Source organism: Molossus molossus, unplaced genomic scaffold (assembly GCF_014108415.1).
Source record: "Molossus molossus isolate mMolMol1 unplaced genomic scaffold, mMolMol1.p scaffold_m16_p_16, whole genome shotgun sequence".
Taxonomy (NCBI): Eukaryota; Metazoa; Chordata; class Mammalia; order Chiroptera; family Molossidae; genus Molossus; species Molossus molossus.
Window position 1 is genome coordinate 21,592,367 of NW_023425351.1, and position 15,224 is coordinate 21,607,590.

The 15,224-nt window shown below is 36.5% G+C and overlaps 1 pseudogene; it reads left to right on the forward strand.

Moving 5' to 3' along the window:
* Positions 1 to 603: 603 nt before the first annotated feature.
* LOC118631932 lies at positions 604 to 723 on the forward strand (annotated as a pseudogene).
* The last annotated feature ends 14,501 nt before the right edge of the window (positions 724 to 15,224 follow it).

A 15,224-nucleotide genomic window follows, 5' to 3' on the forward strand; every position in this document is an offset into this window, starting at 1 on the left:
ATTTAAAGTATAAAGGAATCTGCAAGCTTCAGGACAAGAAGCAATGAAACAGTTTTGTTAAGACAGATTTAACAAATTGGAAATGTAAGACTATGATGTTTACAAAAATTGCCAAATGTATTTAATAATCATTCACAATTAAGTGTTGTACATGCAAAGACTGTGTTGCTATTTTATTTTTATCTTGGAAAACTTTTTTTCTCATTATTTGCATGACATATTTGTTAGTTTTTTATTTTTCTTTTCATTATTAGGTTTCTTTAAATTCTTGATTTCTAAAACTAAATTCTAAATTGGTGGTTCAAAACGGATTCATCAAAGCATTAAAAAATATTGATAAAATAACAATGTAAATATAGTTTTACATATATAATATCATATATATATTAATGCAAATATCAGATTGATTTTTTTTTTATATAACAGTAAACAGAACTCTGGGGGAAATATAAAAAGTGAATCTTCAAATATAATTATTTTATACATGCATTCCAAAATAAGAGTGCAATGAGAAAATTAAGTAAATTAAGATAATGACACAAGAGAATGTCTTCTTTTACTCCTGGCAGCTCAGCCATTGTATGATATAAAACTGTGATGATGATCGCTTCTCGGCCTTTTGGCTAAGATCAAGTGTAGTATTTGTTCTTATCAGTTTAAAACTGTGATGATGATGGCATGAAGCTATGGGATTTTCATGCTATTTTCAGAGGAAAAACTGTTACTTCTCTAGTAAGTCAATGTTTTTTGAAAACTAAGTATAAAACAATGCTCATTTTTGGAAATATTATACAAACATACAAGTGTAAGTCACTAATTTTGAAAAATGTGAAATACAGTCACAAAGATAGCAACAAATGATATGTTCAAGAAAATGTATAAGAACCTGCTGTCATGGGAGGAGCTGGAGGAGAAACTGCTCTAAGTCCCAGCTTGTGAACAAAGGCTTGGAGTACAATGGGAAGGGTCACAACACAGGGACGGGCCAAGCATTCAGTTTTAAGTGGAGTCAGTTGTTCCCACCTGGGGACTTTCTCATAAATCCAGGTCCAGCAGATAGATACACGATGAGGAAAGCAAGTGCTAAAATAGAAGCTATAACAGGTTTTCAGAATCTCTAAGATAATTAATGAAGGGAGTTACACTAAATAACACATTTCCAAGGTAGATAAAACAGTATTATATTTGAAGAAGATGCCTTCTAGGACTTACAGCTCGAAAGGAGAAACCTATTCCTGGCTTCAAAGCTTCAAAGGACAGGCTGACTCTCTTGCTAGGGGCTAGTGCAGCTGGTGACTTTAAGGTAAAGCCTATGCTCATTTACCATCTGAAAAACTTAGGGCTCTTAAGAATTATACTAAATCTACTCTGCCTGTGCTCTATAAATGGAACAACAAAGCCTAGAGAAAACACATCTGTTTATAACATGGCTTACTGAATATTTTAAGCCCACTGTCGAAACTTACTGCTCAGGAAAAAAAAAGAAAATCCCTTCAAAATATTACTGCTCATTGGCAATGCACCTGGTCACACAAGAGCTCTGATGGAGATGTACAATATGATTAATGTTGTTTTTATGCCTATTAACATAACATCTATTCTGTAGCCTAAGGATCAAGGAATAAATTCAATGTTCAAGTCTTATTATTTTAAAAATACATTTCATAAGGCTATGGCTGCTATAGATAGTGATTCCTCTGATTGTCCTGGGCAAAGTAAATTGAAAACCCCTGGAAAGTATTCACCATTCTAAATGACATTACAAACAAACTTTTGTGATTCATGGGAAGAGGTCAAAATATCAACATTAACAGGAGTTTGGAAGAAGTTGATTCCAATCCTCAGGGATAACTGAGTGTCTCAAGACTTCAGTGGAGGAAATAACTGCAGGTGTGGTGGAAATAGCAATGTAACTAGAATTAAGAGTGGAGCCTGAAGATGTGCCTGAATTGCTGCAGTCTCATGATAAACTTTTAAGGATGACAAACCTTTTCTTACAGATGAGCAAAGAACCTGGTTACTTGCAATGGAATCTATTCCTGGTGAAGATCACTGAAACAACAACAAAGGATTTAGAATATCACATACATAAATTTAGTTGATAAAGCAGTGGCAAGGGTTGAGCGGATTGATTTCAATTTTGAAAGAAGTTCTACTGTGGATTAAATGCTATGAAACAGCATCACAAGATACAGATAATCTGTCCTAAAAGGAACAATCAATGCAGCAAATGTTATTTTTTTTTTTTAATTTTATTTTATCCTCACCTGAGGACATTTTTTAATTTTTTTATTCAGATAGAGTGGGGAGGGAGAGAGAGAGAAAGAACCATCTATGTGAAAGGGACACATCGAGTGGTTGTCACCCGCACGACCCAACCAGGGCCGGGGACAAACTGCAACCAAGGTACATGCCCTTAGCGGGAACCGAACCCGGGTCTCTCTGGACTGCAGGCTGACGCTCTAACTGCTGAGCTAAATCGGCCAGGGCTATTTTTTTATTATAAGAGATGGCCACAGCCAGCCCCACCTTTAGCATCCATCAATATCAAGGCAAGACCTTCACCAGCAAAAATATTATAGCTTGCTGCAGGCTCATATAATGGTTAGCATTTTTTAGAAATAAAATATTTCAATTCAGTTATGTTTAATTTTTTTAGACATAATGCTATTGCACACTTAAGAGACTACTGTATAAACAACTTTTATATGTACTGGGAAACCAAAAAAATTTGTGTAATTTGCTTTGCTGCAATATTCTATTTATTGCAGTAGTCTAAAACCCAGCCCACTATATCTCCAAGAATGCCCGTATTTGCTTATTCCAAACCTCTGCTAAAGATATATCTTCAATAAAATAAAATTAGAGTTCAGGTACACACTTTCATTTCAGAATAAACTTATTTACTTTCATGGATGTTTGTGTCGAAGGGTATCATCAATTTTTTACTAACTCATCTATTCATGTCTGTTCCATCTCTCTCCATATCCTCTATAATCTCTGTAGTTAAGAAATATTCATTAAAACAACACATATCACTTCCTTCTCCATTTCTTTGTGATAATCATCACAGACTATACAACTGAATAACTTCCAAATTCCTTTTTCTTTCCTAGATGTTGTTTCAAAATGTATTTACCGTTCTCCATATTTTGACATTTGACAACACTCTTTTCTTTCTTTACCCTATTTCTTTTTTTCCCATCCAATGCTATAATCACTAAACTGATCTTTTTAAAGTTTAACTTTTTTTTAATTTTTTTATTTTAATTTTTTATTTTTTGTTACAGATATTTCTCCTTTTTTACCCCATTGGCACCCCCCCTCCCCACCTCGCCCCCGCCCCGGCTTAGTTGTCCAGGTCCGTTGGTCATACATACATGCATGTAAGTTCTGTGGTTTATTTCTTCCCACCCCATCCCCACCCCCTCTTCTGAGGGATGTCAGTCTGTGCCCTACTTCCATGTTTCTGGATCTACCGTATTCCTCAGACTGTTAGGTTCATTATATTCCGTATATAAGTGAGATCATGTGGTATTTGTCTTTTTCTGCTTGGCTTATTTCACTTAGGATAATACTCTCCAGGTCCCTCCATGTCGTCTCAAAGGTTAAGAGATCTTTCTTTCTTACAGCTGCATAGTACTCCATTGTGTATATGTACCACTGCTTTTTTATCCATTCGTCTACTGATGGACACTTGGGCTGTTTCCAGATCTTAGCTATTGTAAATAGTGCTGCTATGAACATGGGAGTACATATATTCTTCCTGAATGGTGTTTCAGGCTTCGTAGGGTATATTCCTAGAAGCAGGATCACTGGGTCAAATGGAAGTTCAATTTTTAATTTTTTGAGGTAGCACCATATTGTTTTCCATAGTGGCTACACCAGTCTGCATTCCCACCAGCAGTGTATTAGAGTCCCCTTTTCTCCACACCCTCGCCAACACTTGTTGTTTGATGATTTGTTGATGGTGGCCATTCTGACAGATGTGAGGTGATACCTCATTGTTGTTTTAATTTGCATCTCTCTGATGATTAGTGATGTTGAGCATTTCTTCATATATCTCTTAGCCATTTGTATGTCCTGTTTGGAGAGGTGTAAAGTTTAACTTTGATGAAGATATACTTCCTTTTTTTTTTTTACAGGTAATAATAATCTTTTATTTTTGCACAGTGCTTTACAGATAATAAAATTGTATGATAAAACATATTGCACCATTTAAGACTTAAACCTGTGGCTTTCGAAAATGGCAGCAGAGTGAATGGAAGCTACACAGACCATCTCCCAGGACCAATCAGGAATTACAATGAAAATAAAGACAAATCGTCAGGAAAAGGCAACCAAAAAGCAGCTTGGAGGACCACATAACCAGGGACACTGACTCAACCCTGGTAGGCTTGCGAAGATGCGAGAGGGGTCCGGGAGTCCACAGTCCTCAGAGGACTGGGCTGGGACCTGCGGCCTCGGCTGAGAGCTGTGCCCTCAGCAGGGAGAAACTGCCTTAGCTGGAAGCAGCGCCCTTAGCTGGGAGCGGGCCCACAAGTAACACTCCCAAGTGGCTCCACAGCACAGAGCCAGAATGGAGGCTAAAATAGCAGCAGCCATTCACCTTGGGCTCTGGCAGAGGGAGGGCAGACTGGACTGGAAATGTGTGGGGACACTCAGGATTTGGAGGGCACTCAGAGCTTTTGCTGAGTTGCAGCCACGCAGGACTGTGGTCACCTTACTCCTTCCCAGGACACTGGGGAGAGTCAGCAGCCCCTCCCTCAGAGATTCAAGCCTACCTGGTGGCCATTGAAATGCTAATTGAGGCCCATTAACAACCAGCATCTGCCCCACCCTCAGGAAATTCTCCTACACTGAGCACCTGGGGAGTTTTTCATTCAACTCAGAAACCAAGGTTCTTCATGTGACCACTACTAATAGCCTCCAGGCAAAAAGCTAGAGGATAACTACCATTCCCTGGGCTAGTAACTCTAACCAGGAAAGTGGGTTTGACAGTGGTGATTAACTTGGGTCCTCCCTACCTCATCCAAACCCAGGAGAGGGAGCCACAAACAGCACACCAACACCCATAGGAAAAATTTGGCAGTCTCCAAAGTACATTGTGATAGCCAAAATGGTGAAACACAGAAACAAAAGCCAAATAAAAGAACAAGAGACCTCTACAGAAGATGAGATAAATGCGGTACAGTTAAGCAAGTTAACAGAACTAGAATTCAGAGCCATGATGTTGCGGAAGCTCAACAGCATGTGTAAGGACATGAGCTCCATAAAGAAAGACATAGAAATGTTGAAAATCAACCAGTTACAAATTAAAAACCACCAAGAAGAAATGAAAAATGACATAGCAGCAATAAAGAACACATCAGAAAGTCTAAATAGCAAAGTGGAGGAAGCTGAGGACGAGATCAGTGAATTAGAAGATAGGGTAGAAAAAATCAACCAGTCAGAATACCAAAAGGAAAAAAATAATTAAAAAACAGGAAAACAGCTTAAGAGAACTGTGGGACAAATGAAAACGTAATAACATTCGCATCGTAGGAGTACCTGAAGAAGAAGAAAATGAGCAAGGGTTAGAGAATATATTCGAAGGAATAGTGACAGAAAACTTCCCTAATTTGGTGAAGGAAGAAGGCATTCAAGTTCAAGAAGCACAGAGAGCCCCAAGTAAGAAGAACCCAAACAGGCCCACACCAAGACTCATAGTAATCAAACTGCCAAAAATTAAAGACAAAGAAAGGATCCTAAAAGTAGCAAGAGAGAAGCAACAGGTTACCTACAAAAGAAACCCTGTAAGGCTCTCAGCTAACTTCTCAACAGAAACACTACAGGCCAGAAGGGAATGTCATGAGGTAATCAAGATCATGAAAAACAAGGATCTGAATCCAAGACTACTCTACCCAGCAAGGCTATCATTCAAAATAGAAGGTCAAATAAAGAGCTTCCCAGACATAAAAAGGGTAAGGGAATACATTAGCACCAAACCAGCACTGCAAAAAATGTTAAAAGGACTGCTGTAATTAGCAGGAGAAATAGGAAAAAAAAATATAACCACACTAAACAAAAATGGCAATAAATAAGTACATATTAATAATTACCTTAAATGTAAATGGATTGAATGCTCCCATAAAAAGACACAGAGTAGCTGATTGAATAAGAAAGCATGACTCATCTATATGTGGTTTACAAGAGACCTACCTCACAACAAAAGATTCTCATAGGTTGAAAGTGAAGGGATAGAAAAAAATCTTCCAAGCAAATGATAAGAAAAAAAAAACTGGGGTAGCAATACTCATATCTGATAAAATAGATTTCAAAATGAAGGCCATAACTAGAGACAAAGAAGGCCACTACATAATATTGAAAAGATCTATCCAACTGGAAGGTATAACCTTAATAAACATATATGCACCCAATATAGGAGCACCAAAATATATTCAAAATCTTCTGGAGGACTTCAAAGGAGAAATTGACAGCAATACAATCATAGCAGGGGACTTCAACACCCCACTGACATCACTGAGTAGATACTCTAGACAAAAAATTAGCAAGGAAACAGAGACTCTAAATGAAGCACAAGACCAAACGGATTTAATAGATATCTACAGAGAATTACACCCCAAAACTATAAAACTCACATTCTTCTCAAGCACACATAGGACATTCTCAAAGATAGACCACAAGTTAGGACACAAACTAAGTCTCTACAAGTTCAAGAAGATTGAAATCATATCAAGCATCTCTCAGATCACACTGGCATGAAACTAGAAATCAATTGCAACAAAAACATGCAAAGACATTTGAACACATGGAAGCTAAATAGCATGTTATTAAACAATGAATGGGTTACCGAAAAGATCAAGGAAGAAATCAAAAACTTCCTGAAAACCAATGAAAATGAAGACACAACAACACAAAATCTATGGGATGCAGCGAAAGTAGTTCTGAGAGGGAAGTTCATAGCACTACAGGCCTACTTCAATAAAACAAGAAAAATTTCTAATAGACTAACCTCACAACTTAAAGAACTAGAGAGCAAACAAAAAGAAAACCCTAGGGCAAGTAGAAGAAAAGAAATAGTAAAGATCAGAGAAGAAATAAATGACATAGAGTCCAAAATAATAATTCAAAGGATCAATGAAACAAAGAGCTGGTTTTTCAAAAAGATAAACAAGATTGATAGACCCTTAGCTAGACTCACGAAGAAACAAAGAGCGAGAACCCAAATACACAAAATCAGAAATTAAAGAGGAGAAGTAACAACTGACACCACAGAAATACAAAAGACTGTTAACAACTACTATGAACAATTATATTGCAACAAATTTGACAATATAAGCAAAATGGACAAATTTCTAGAAACACATAGTCTCCCAAAACTGGATCAGGAAAAGTTAGAAAGCTTGAACAGACCAATAACAACAGAAGAAATTGAAGATGTAACCAAGACTCTCCCAGCAAACAAAAGCCCAGGCCTTGATGGCTTCACGGAGGAGTTTTACTGAACATTCAAAGAAGAACTAATACCCATTCTCCTCAAACTATTTCAAAAAATACAAGAAGAAGGAAGACTTCCAAACTCATTTTATGAAGCCAGCATAATTCTAATTCCAAAAACAGAAAAAGACACTACAAAGAAAGAAAACTACAGGCCAATAGCCCTGATGAACAAGGATGCCAAAATACTGAACAAAATACTAGCAAATAAGATATAGCAATACACCAAAAAAATTATTTACTATGACCAAAAAATTATTTACCATCACGGGATGCAAGGCTGGTACAATATTCACAAATCAATAAACGTGATACACCACATAAATAAAATGAAAAATAAAAACCACATGATCATATCAATAGATGTCAAAAAAGCCTTCGACAAAATCCAGCATCCATTTCTGATAAAAACACTCAGCAATATGGGAATAGAGGGATCATATCTTGACATAATAAAGGACATATATGAAAGACCTACAGCCAACGTCATACTCAATGGGTAAGAACTAAAAGCATTTCCCCTAAGAAAAGGAACAAGACAGAGGTGCCCACTTTTGCCACTCTTATTTAACATAGTACTGGAAGTCTTAGCTACAGTAATCAGACAGGAAGAAAAAATAAAAGGGATCCAAATTGGAAAGGAGAAAGTGAAACTGTCATTATTCGCACATGACATGATACTATATGTAGAAAACCCCCAAAGACTCCATCAAAAATTTACTAGACTTAATAAATGAATTTGGCAAAGTAGCAGGATACAAAATTAACGTTAAGAAATCGATGGCATTCTATACACCAATAATGAACTCACAGAAAGAGAAACTAAGAAAACAATCCCATTTACCATTGCAGCAAAAAAAAATTAAGATACCTAGGAATAAACTTAACCTAAGAAATAAAGGACCTATTCGCAGAAAACTATAGGTCATTTGAAAAAGAAATAGAGCAAGATATAAAAAAGTGGAAGCACATTACCCTGTTCATGGATTGGAAGAATTAACATAATTAAAATGTCCATATTACCCAAAGCAATCTATAGATTCAATGCAATCCCCATCAAAATACCAACGGCATACTTCACAGAATTAGAACAAATACATCAAAAGTTCATATGGAACCAAAAAAGACCTCGAATAGCCATAGCAGTCTTGAAAAGGAAGAACAAAGTTGGAGGAATCACATTACCAGATTTCAGGCTATACTACAAAGCCACTGTAATCAAAACAGCCTGGTACTGGCACAAGAACAGGCATATAGACCAGAGGAACAGACCAGAGAACCCAGAAATGGACCCAAGGCAACATGCTCAATTAATATTTGACAAAGGTGGCAAGAGCACACAGTGGAGTAAAGACAGCCTCTTTAATAAATGGTGTTGGAAAATTTGGACAGCTACATGCAAAAAAATGAAGCTAGACCATCAACTTACACCCTACACAAGAATAAACTCAAAATGGATAAAAGACTTAAATATGACTCATGAATCCATAAAAATCCTAGGAGAAACTGTAGGCAACAAAATTTCAGACATCATACAAAGCAGAATTTTTACTGATACATCACCTAAGGCAATAGAAAAAAAGGAGAAAATGAACACATGGGACTACATCAAACTCAAAAGCGAAAGATACAATCATCAAAACAGAAAGGCTACCCACTGTATGGGAGAGCATAAATGCCAGTGGTATATCAGATAAGGGGTTAATTTCCAATATATATAGAGTGCTCATACAACTCCACAAAAGGAAGACAAAGAACCCAATTAAAAAATGGGCAGAGGAACTAAATAGACACCTCTCCAAACAGGACATACAAATGGCTAAGAGACATATAAAGAAATTCTCAACATCACTAATCATCAGAGAGATGCAAATTAAAACAACAATGAGGTATCACCTCACACCTGTCAGAATGGCTGCCATCAACAAATCATCAAACAACAAGTGTTGGTGAGGGTGTGGAGAAAAGGGGACTCTAGTACACTGCTGGTGGGAATGCAGACTGGTGCAGCCACTATGGAAAAAAATATGGTGTTACCTCAAAAAATTAAAAATGGAACTTCCATTTGACCCAGTGATCCTGCTTCTAGGAATATACCCTAAGAAGCCTGACATCAATCAGAAAGAATATATGTACCCCCATGTTCATAGCAGCATTATTTACAATAGCTAAGATCTGGAAACAGCCCAAGTGTCCATCAGTAGATGAATGGATAAAAAAGCAGTGGTACATATACACAATGGAGTACTATGCAGCTGTAAGAAAGAAATATCTTTTATCCTTTGAGACTACATGGAGGGACCTGGAAAGTATTATCCTAAGCGAAACAAGCCAAACAGAGAAAGACGAGTATCATATGATCTCACTTATTTGTGGAATATAATGAACATAACAGTCTGAGGAATGGGATAGTCCCAGAAAAGTGGAAGTGGTGTATAAACTGACAATCCCCAGAAGAGGGGGTGGTGGGGCAGAGATAAACCACAGAATTTATATGCATGTATGCATGAACAATGGACATGAACAACAAAGCTGGGGACAGGGCAGGGAGTGAGAGGGAGGGGAAAACAGTGGGGGGGGGGGAGGAGAAACATCTGTAACAAAAATAAATAAATTAATTTTTTTAAAAGACTTAAACCTGTGAAATAGGTAGAAAAGACATGTGACTTTTGTAACAGCTTAGAGCCATGACATAGTTTATTGTACTAGAGAAAGGGGACATTCAGATCATCAGCCATATAGAAAGAAATACAACTGCCAGTCATGTGTTTGGAAACACTATCAAATAGAAAGGGAAGGACAATACAATTATTAATCATTTTACCTTGAAAATTTAACCTCACTAAAAAGTATTCAGATATAGTGTTGGAAATTCTGCATTGAGAACTCAAAACTTTCACTTGAAGACTGGAAAATCAAAACATCAGAGAGAACATATATAGCAAACAATAAAAGGAATGTTACCACACCAAATATATCATTTGAGGTAACTGAGGATTTGTCCCAAGATAAAGGAACTGCAAATCAATAAAAATTCCAGGAGATTCAACAAAGCAATACATTTTCCACAAAAGGGATGCCTTTAAAAAACCTTGCAAAATGATGCGAAAAGATCTAAAAATCAGAAACTAGATAAAAGCACTGGTAAAAAAAATAATAATAAAACAACAATAACAACACACACAAAACTCAAATACTCTGAACTAATAGCTCAATGTAGCCTTTGAAAACAACCCCCCTAACAATTGTAAGTGTTATTACTGTGGACTTAGGCATTTCTTGACTAAGTTATATTTTGATTACAGTTAGTAATTGTGATTAGAAAGGAAAAGAGAGGGAAGGAAGAAGGGGGAGTAAATGACAAAAGAGAAGAAAGGAAGGAAGGGAGAGAGGGAGGAAGGGAGGGGCAAAAGAGAGGAAACTGAAGGGAAAGAGAAAGCACTAACCTATGGCAAAAAGAGAACACTATAACTATTAGAAAATAAATGAGGCCAAACCAACTTCCCTTGAAAAAGAATGAGGCAAAAGTACATCACAAAGGTAAGAATTTATGTGAGGAAAAGACAGTGAAAACAGTAAAGGGTTTTTTTGTTGTTGTTGTTGTTGTTGTTTTATACTGACACCAAAACAAGCAATCACTCCAGGTAAAAGAATATTTAAGTAACTCAAGTTTAGTCTCCTGGTGTTCGGTCAAGACCTCCTACAGAGTGCATCACAATAAATGCCCTCAGCAGAAGGCCCTTAGCCTGTGGGGGTCAATCACAAGTATTCTTTGGAACCCCTATAATCAAAGGAATTCCAGGCTGCATCTTTTCAGTGGCCATTATGGTATACCCCTGGCATGTTGAGATGATTTTTTATTTGTTTTCTAAGAGTTCATACACTTATATTCAGTTCAAGTAAACCTTGGAGATGAAAATAATCCAATAACATTCAACTAAGACTCGAAAGCAACTTCTGCAAGCAATCTATTATTTATCGAGGAATCAAATACTTGACAAATCAAAGTATTCTCCTTTTTAAATTTTTTTTTTATTCCTCACGCAAGGATATTTTTCTATTTTTCATTAGATAGAGTGGGAGGGAAGGAGAGAGAGAGACAGAGAGAAACATTGATGTGATAGAACCACATCGACTGGTTGCCTCCCGCACAACCAGACCAGGGCTGGGATAGACTGCAACTAAGGTACACACCTTGACCAGAACCAAACCTGCAACTCACTGGCCCATGGGCCCACAATCTAATTGCTGAGCCAAACTGGCCAGGGCCAAATTATTCTCCTCATAAGCAAAACTAAATAAAGAATACATTATGACCAGTACTCCACATGTCAAAGAAAACATGAACTGAAATAATTAGTCAAAAATATAATCTTTTGTTTGTTTGTTAGTACTTCACTTTTCCAGCTTTTTTTGGTCATGAAAGTGACTTCTGAAAGCAACCATATTATTTCAGTAAAAAATGTCCACAGTAAAGTTCTCTAGGAAATCTGCAAACTTTATAAAGAGAAATTATTCCATTTGGAAATAGAGTTTTGATCAAAATTGCAACGTTAAATAAAATTTTTTTCTTTTTAAGAATCAGGATTAAAATTAACTTAGGTTTATTATTATGAAGATATTAAAAAGCTAGATTTTACCTAGGTAATGTTTGAATTGTAAATTTATTTTTAGATTCTAAAGCTCATCTTAGTACCATTTCTATTTCTCTGAGAATCATTCACATTTCTACCTAAAAAAGTCAATTTTTTCTTTTCATATAAATGTCATAAATTTAAGTTGTCCCACACAAAGCTTTCAATTTATCTTTCAATAGCCAATAGTTCTCTTAGTGACTACATATATTGATAACTCAATATTGTTTTTATTTTTATTTTTCATAAATGACTGTGTACAGGCTCCAATTTTGTGGTTTGTTCCAAACATGTACTTAAGTTATCATTCTCAACCCTGATGGGAACTCCATCCACAACACATCTGGGAACTCCACAGCACATCATACTTAGATCCCATGCCAAAGATTCTGTAGTTATATTTGGTCTGCAGTAAAATCTGAGCATCAGTAGTACTTGAACTTCTTCAAATGATATTATATTGCATATAAAACTGAGAAACACTGGTTAAAAAAAACAGGTATACAAGTCCCCTTTTTCCCCTAGGATGATAATTAACAAAAAAAGAGATACTTAAGTCTGGAAAAAATTAGAACTCGGGTCACTAAATTGTATAAGCCTTAAAAAGCCCACAACTCAAAAGAAGCACACCATTACAAGTAGACAACTACTCATATATTACAACATTTTTAATATACACAACTCTTGGTAGATTCAGATGCATTGGTTTAGACTTTGTGTGTAGAGACCAATCACAGCTAGCTCTGAACAAAGTTGTGAAACACACAAAACGAGTCTTGACTGCCCTACTCTTCCCCTTCTCCATTCTACATTTCCTCTGAATTTTCAATGCTTGGCTTACCACACAGACTTCTCTATGGAGCTAAAGTCACTGAAAACATTTCCTGAGAGAAACCACAAATGATTTCTTATTTGAAGTCAATTTGTTGTTTAAGCACTTCTGATAACCTAACAACAATAACCATGCAAACCAATAGGAGTGCGATAAACAAAAGCACACTAGTAGATAAGATATTTCTGCTTACTTGTAGATGTGGATATCTCTCCTGTGGTACTACATTCATAAGTATCCCTGAAGGCATTCTTTGGCTACAAAAGAAAAAAAAATATTTTTATTTTTCATATAAGGCAATAAAATATGGTGTTTGAAATTTGGCTGTGTCACTTTATGATTCTGGGAAAGATATTTAACCTTTCTAAGCCTCAACTGTACAATGGGAAATAATAAACTATAAGTACTAGATAGAATGAGGCATGCGGTATAAATAGCATATGGAAAGCTTCAATAAATATCAGCTGTTATGAGAAAAATTACTACTTGTGATTTCACTATTTTCTTAAGAAAACATTCTTTTATCTCAAGATTATGTTTAAAGTTGTTTTATATGCTTCTTTGTTTTTCCAAAGCACTTTTACCAATGTAATTTTATATTATACTTGGAGAAGACAGTCATTGCAAACACAACAGTAATTTGCTTAAAGCATAATCGTTTTATTCTCTATAGCACTTAGTGATCAAAATAAAACATGTGGGTGAAGTTTTAGGGTAATGTTTATCAAAGAATCTCCTCATCAGAATCACTTGGAAAACTCTTTAAAACACAGATTTCTTTCCTGCCCACAAATTGACCCAAGACTAATCTCATGGGGACCTTAAGCTGCTGAAGAAGCTCTCATGAAAATAGATGCTTTAGGAAGACACTTTACATAATGTACTGAAGATTGCTTACATTCAGGACTGTCCATAGACAAAATGAGTATCTTGCAAGCTGAGGGGTTCCCTGTATCTGGAGGGATCCAAGTATGAGCAGAATGGTCATGGTGCAGAGACTAGGGAACATCTTTCAACATAGGGAGGGTGGTCCAGCTGGTGTGGTTCAGTGGATTGAGCAATGTCCCACGGATTGAGAGTTTCCAGTTCTTTTCCTGGTCAGGGCACATGCCCAGATTACAGGGTCAATTCCCAGTAGGGGGCATGCAGGAAGCAGCCAATGAATGTTTTTCTCTCTCACATGGATGTTTCTATCTTTCTCCCTTTCTCTCTCTCTAAAAAATCAATAAAAACATATTTTAAAAAATTAAACATAGGAAGTATGACTAAACTGAGATGAAGCTGGGGTTCAGACACCTTTCAACACAGAGATTCAATTCCAAACAAAGTTATATTGAGACCAAATTTGGATTAGGAACTTCCATAAATATGACACACAATTCCTTTAATCAGACAAGAGAAATTTTATCAGAGAAAAATAAATTCACAAAGGATACTTTTTGTTCAAGACGCTATCCTACCCTCAGCTACTCACTCCAAATAATGTCACTCCACACCACCTCCCCTGGGCGTAAAAGCGCTTCCTTCTCTTGACTTTCTCTTTCTCATTGACAACCTCATCCACTGAATTTCTGAGGCACCTGTTGTTATCCAGTGCTTCTTGGAGATATGATTACATCATTGTTGCCCCTTCCTTGGCCCTATTTTTAATCAGTCATAATAGCCTATTGATTTCACTTCCAAAATTGTTCTCTCTTATTTCTCTTTGCCTTCATAATTCCATGACTCCAGATCAAGTTCTATTAACTAATGAATAAGCCTCTTCCTCAGCAATCCATTTTGTTCATACCACCAAATTAACCTTTATAATGAAAAAGTCTAAAGTATGTTTCTTCCTTGATTAACTATATTAAATACTCTCCCATTCCTTACCCTACTCTGACAATTATAGCTAAATGAGCATCTAAGGATTTCATGTGAGGGGTTCCATCTCTTTGGGGGTCTTTATTTTACACTAAGCCTTCACCTACCATGATTTTAACGAAAATGGAACGGTAGTTTTTCCTTAAACATAGCTCTCACTTTTGTGCCTTTTTATGATTCCTCAGGTTGGTGCCCACCTGTCTGATTACATGGCCCAAGCATGTGGGAGCTGAGAAATCTGATGTATCAGGTGCTTAGAAGCAGAAGCAAAGCAGAGTGAGGAAGGCAATATTTTCAAAAGAGAGGTCACCAAAGGTTTAGAGAGAATATTGTCCATCAGAATGAATTAAATAGAAAAAGAAAATCCTTGTAGAGACAAATGAAATAGCTACCTG